Source organism: Artemia sp. Qi Xiang Cuo, chromosome 4, assembly GCF_049724085.1.
Source record: "Artemia sp. Qi Xiang Cuo chromosome 4, ASM4972408v1, whole genome shotgun sequence".
NCBI classification, from domain to species: Eukaryota; Metazoa; Arthropoda; class Branchiopoda; order Anostraca; family Artemiidae; genus Artemia; species Artemia sp. Qi Xiang Cuo.
The window spans coordinates 22,226,171-22,232,170 of record NC_142797.1 but is presented as its reverse complement, the minus strand read 5'-3'; positions in this window follow the sequence as shown (position 1 = coordinate 22,232,170).

Sequence of the window (6,000 nt, the reverse complement as noted above, 5' to 3'; positions counted from 1 at the left end):
TCATGGACGTTTTAGAAAATGGTATTTTTAAACTAGAACTGACCAAAAAAGGACTAAAAAGGACACAAAATGGGAATAGTTAATTTTGCTGGGAAAACATAATTCTAGAAAATCGACAAGGCATTAAAAAAGCATGCCATTGGGAAGTCTCTAAACCTTCAGAAACAACTGAAGGAATTATAAAAGTAAGCGCATCAGAAGTGTTGGTTTCAAATAATGTTACGGTAGATGGAACTTGTGTTCAAGACAGAGAAATACCAAATTTTCCACTAGCTAAATCGACAATGTCAGAATGTAATATATGGCACAAAGATACAAATTTCATTTTTAAAAGAGAAAATAGACAAAGATCAAAAGAAAACTCTAATAAATTAAGTCCATTAAAAAAAAAAAAAATTTTACCACACAAATTAGAAATTATTTTCAAAGAAAGTAGCGAACATCTTGAAGAAATTTGGAAAAAGAATTTCAAAGAACCTATTAGTTGGGCCCAAATTCTGAAAGATATAAAACAAGAACAAGAAATAGCACTTGGTCAAGCAGAAGTTGCACTGAGAGTAATAAGGGAAGAAAGCATTCAATTCAATGAATTATTTTTAGTAGGGTGTATAATGGGCAAAGTATGTGTAAGTCTATTTACACTTATAACAGTTTGGATTATTTATCAAAAGAGTAAAATACAAGGTATCAGGCAGGAAGTAACCGAATTACAAGAATTGACGATAACGCCAAGAGAATTGCAAATGATCCAAGAATATGCAGAATACGCAGGAATTACGCGTTAATTTACAACACGTTAAAAAATTTTTGTTTTTAGTGTTTATATATGATCTATATAAGGAATATTTATTACAGATGAGAATTTGGACAATAATTTGCGTTTTTAAGCTTCTCCAGCTTATTGCGGCCGAATTTAGGGTTGTAAAAGGAGTATCGTTTCGCAGAATGAATACAATCATACCCATGGAAGGCTACTGGCAAATCGCGATTAGGTTTGATGCTTCAGCCTTACATACCCTCCAGAACCAAGTAACGATACTTGCAAATAATCTGGAAATGACAAGAAGAGAATTAGAAAAAACTTTTAACCCACCTCCTTTCACACCCCCTCAGGTAATAGAAAAAGGAATAAAAGTATCATTATTTCAAACTCAGGAAACTTTGTTGTTCAATGTACTGAACAACCATATTAATGGGGTCTTAGAAGATATAAAAAGAATGGTATTTACGCTGCAAAAATAAAAATAAAACAAAAACGAACCAGACAATACATTGGCCAGAAAGAAAAGAAGCACAATCGGCATTGTAGGGGAAATCCCAGAATATATATTCTGTATGGTATCTGAGACAACGTGGAGGGAAGCAGAAAAACGAATAGGGAAAGTCGAAGTAACAAATCAAAATCTTCTACACTTGGTAGACAAACAGCTAACTATCTTAAAACATCACGAAACAAGGATATCCAAAATCGAAGAAAAAGTTAATCAAACAATCAATACGCTTTCCATTTTTAAAAAGGAGATAACCAGTGCAGTATTCATAACTCTAAAACGAATAATAGGAAATCAAAGTGAAATAATAGAAGATATAAATCTTCAGATGGCTCTGCAGTTATTATCTAGTGCCATCATGGAAATATCTCATGAATTTAATCAATTAGAGTTAGAGTTTCTAACCCTTTTGACAAAAAATTTACCAGCACGACTCCTAAGCCCGGGTAAATTAATAAAAGTACTCAAAACCATAGAAAGTCATTTACCTTATCAATTGAGATTAGGACTAGAACCAAATTTCGAGAATATTCTATACTTTTATATCATGGCGGAAAACTGTTTGCAAATTAAGCAAGGGGAGTTAAATATATTTTTAAAGGTACCCCTAGTTAAAAACAGAGAATACGCACTGTTACAAATAGATATTTTCCCTACAAGGTTGACGAACACCACAAGCTGGATTAAGATAAATAATTTGCCCCCATATATAGCCATTTTCAACTTAAAATATAGGATATCAGAGCAACAGGAAATAATTAAATGTCAAAACGATAAACTTCCCTTTTGCAACTTTGGGACTATATCGCATCTACACACAAAAAAAATCTGTGCTATCAAACTTTGGGAGAAGATGGATCATTCAAATCCCCTACCAAAAGAATGTGATATAGTAAGCGAAATTAATCTTGAGCTATGGAAAAAAATTATTGAAAATGATTTCATATTCAGCGTTCCACAACCCTATATGGCTCAGTTGAGATGCAAAAATTCTTCAAGGTTGAAGAATACAAGAGATATACGAATATAAGGGATGGGCCTGGTTAATATTCCCCCATCCTGTCGTTTAATGACAAGAGAGAAAATTATATCATCTCTAATTGTGGAAATTACGGAGATAAATATGGACAAATGGGGTATAAAACCTATACCCAACAGAAATTTTTTTTAAAGCAACAAATTTGGAACAAGATAATGCAAAAATTAAGAAAGTACAAAAGATGTTAAAGAAATTAATTGATATCTCCATACCGGAAAAAATAAAAGGAGAAACACCCAGATTTCTGCCAACCCTGGAAAATCTAAATAAAAATCTGGACATAAATTATCCCATTCTCCAAACAGAAATAAAAAGAACCACTTACTATAAAGGCGTATTAGCCTATACCTGGGGATATTTCATAACTGCTATCGTGGTTATGGGATTGATTATATGTTGTTTTAAATATTGGTATTCTATGAAACATCAAACCCTCGGGGGGAAGGATATAAGAAACCCTGTCTGCACAAAACCATAATCTATCGCAAAAAAAAAAATGGTTATCTATAAACGCAGACAATACGGTTGGCACTATGATTTCATAAATATGGAAGTAAAAGAGAAATCTATGATTGATAATGAAGCGATTTTATTACTGTGTCAGCAATAATACTTATTACTGTAAATAAATTAGCGATTCGAGTGTTTACTGATGAAAAAAAAGAGTTATACCACTTTTTAGTGTTGCTTTGCGAAAAATCGACTTTAAAAAAAAAATGCTTGATGCTTTAAAGTAACTTCTAGAACTTTATCCAAATATATTTTTAGGTAAAAGTTTTTGTTACTTAACATACTTGTGAAAGTTATTACACAATGCGTGTATATATATATATATATATATATATATATATATATATATATATATATATATATATATATATATATATATATATATTATGTTTTTATTAACTTTAAGTTTTAACTAGTGATTTAATGTTGTATGTAAATGTTTGAATTCGAGTCAACGCATAAATATTTTTATTGTGAAACAATCTCTTAAGTGATTAATAATTCTATATTAAGAGTAAACAGAGGAGAAAGCAATTAAAAGTAATTAACTTTCGTTTAAAAAAAAAAGAATGCAGGATATATACAAGTTTTGAGTGTTTCTTTCCACTATATATGTAAAACTGTATGCTTTATATTTAATCTAATGTGAATATTTATTTTAAATACAGCCTTAGCTTTTTTTTGGAAATCAAATTTTTTGTAACATCCTTTCGGATCCATTTTTTTCAATCAAATTTTGACACATTTTTGGGAAGTAAAAAATTTTTAAGCCACTTCATTTGTATCCTGATACTATTATCTCATACCATCAGAAACCAAACCATACTCGATCAACTGATATTTTGGAAACTATAGGAGTATTACAGACTTTACTACAAGTTCATCAAAAAGTGAGATAAAATCAAAACTTAATTTAGGCCTAGAAAATGTGCTACATAGCACAATGGCTTATGTTATTGAAATATGTGAAAATGCTTTGTGCTGGAAAAATATGTGAAAATTAAAAAATCAAAAATGTTATGAGTAATTCATCCAAGGTATTTCCAAAACGAAAAATAAATGGTATATTAACCACATCACACAGATAAATTAAATTATTAATGGGAATTAAATTTAAACTCAAATGATTCATAAACTTCTCTCATATAACTTGAAATCTAATTTAGGCAGAACCACTAATATAATGCTAAAGCCGCTTGGGGTCAATTTAAAACAGAAGATGCATATGAAGAAGGGTAAAAAGAGTATTTTTCAGTCCTAGAGACAGAGAAAAAGAGAAATAAGGATGAATTTCAAATTGAAATCCCTCGACAAAAAAGAACATGGCATATATTGGACCAAAAACATGACCCTAAGGATACCCATTGAGGGTATATGCACATAATGACCCAAAGATGGCAGCATAATAGCTGTAAAAAAAAATTATTAAGTTGTTTTAAAAGTAAAATATTGAGAATTGGGACAATTCTTCTTTAAATGGGGAGTACTCTGGTAAAGCTTTCTAATTTAGTTAATTTTTAATTTAGTAAAAATATATTAAGACGCAAATACAAAGTTTCAAAATACCACTTTTTATTAAGATAAAGATACAAATCGTAGAATGTGTAAGCTTGGAGGGAACGTGCTCAATAACCAATTTCCTTGCTAAATGCGTCAATGAATCGGAAGGACGTGGTTGGTTTTTCATATATACACACAGATTTTTGAGACTGAGGAGAGACTTTTTGACTTGCAGGGCGAACCTATGCCCGTTTATTATCTTGTTAGAAATACCTTGGAATCATGTCGGATCATTGTAAGTGTCTGTATCTTATTATATATTATTGTAGTTTCTGAGACTTGTGGTCTACTTGGGAAAACCAGTCCCAGTAGAATATTTATATCTGCAATTATTATATGTAAATTGAATAAAAGTATTGTATTTTAGACAACCTCTATACGATCTACCGTTAGCCCCTCGAACATACCCAGTCGGTACGGCTCATTAGTTCGGTCATAGCCTAAGGCACGCTACCAAAGTTTAATTACCTTAGGGCCAGAGTTTACCTCCCCTATAAAGGGAGAAATAAAGGCATCTATGACTACACCACCCAAATACCATAAAATACACTTTACAACACCTGTTTAGTTTTGTGACCCTGAAACCATTGTTCACCATCCATCGCAAAAGCACATGGTGAACAACAATGTTACATTTAGGGTCTAAATCTGCAATCAGTTTCTGCTTGGAGGGGTTCCAGTGCATGCCCATATCATCGACTAAAGATCGATTGTTTGGGCTCAGCGAGTCCTTGGTCACTGGTCTATTGACACAAGGAAATACAAAATCTTTGACAGAATCGTGAAGATCCAATGGTATGTGCCCGTCAATTTCAAAGAACCATCCTTGTGGTCTTTTGTCCTCGACGGTGTGAATGTCGGGGATCTCACAAAGATTCTAAAGCCATTTATAGTTTCCACACGGTAAAGAGTAGTGAGACATTGCCGAAGGTTACAATGAGTTCATGTCAAAGGAAAACTGCATTAGACTTTACACCGGTGTCTTGTCCAGTTGGATCCGTTGTTTAAACGCAATCTCCATGAAAAACATACCCTCCCATGCCCTCCCCTCTTTTTTGCCCAAACCCTTTTGGCAAATTCGATTTCCTCGGCAGTGCATTCACTACTGGTAAGTAAATTATAGAAAGCTTCAATTGGAGGTAGTTTCTAATCACTTAACCGTGCGCCAGAGCAGTAAAAATCATACGCATATATGCCTTTACAGGTCAGTAGGTCATACATTTTACTGTCTGGAATGTGCTGTTTAAGCAGAGGAAAACTATTGACTCATAGCCTTGGGGAAGAAACTATATGAATCTAAAAACCGGATTTTATTCCAGCACCTATGTTCAATATTCACTACCTGCCATTTCAACTCTAGAAGCACTAGCTTCTCAGCTGATCAGCTGATTCTCAGCTATCTACTCCCCCTCCCTACCTATGCATACGTGCCAAAGCCGGTAATATAAATTTGAAATCATAATTTGAATTGTGAATGAAAACCGGTGTAAAAAAAACTACTGGCTTACATTCACATTACACAATTGATGTGCTAAACCTCGAAAATTACTACACCCTGATGGCATTTCCTGCCACAAGTGATTATGATCTCTGACTTTCCCCTTCCTCCCTCTTTTCCTC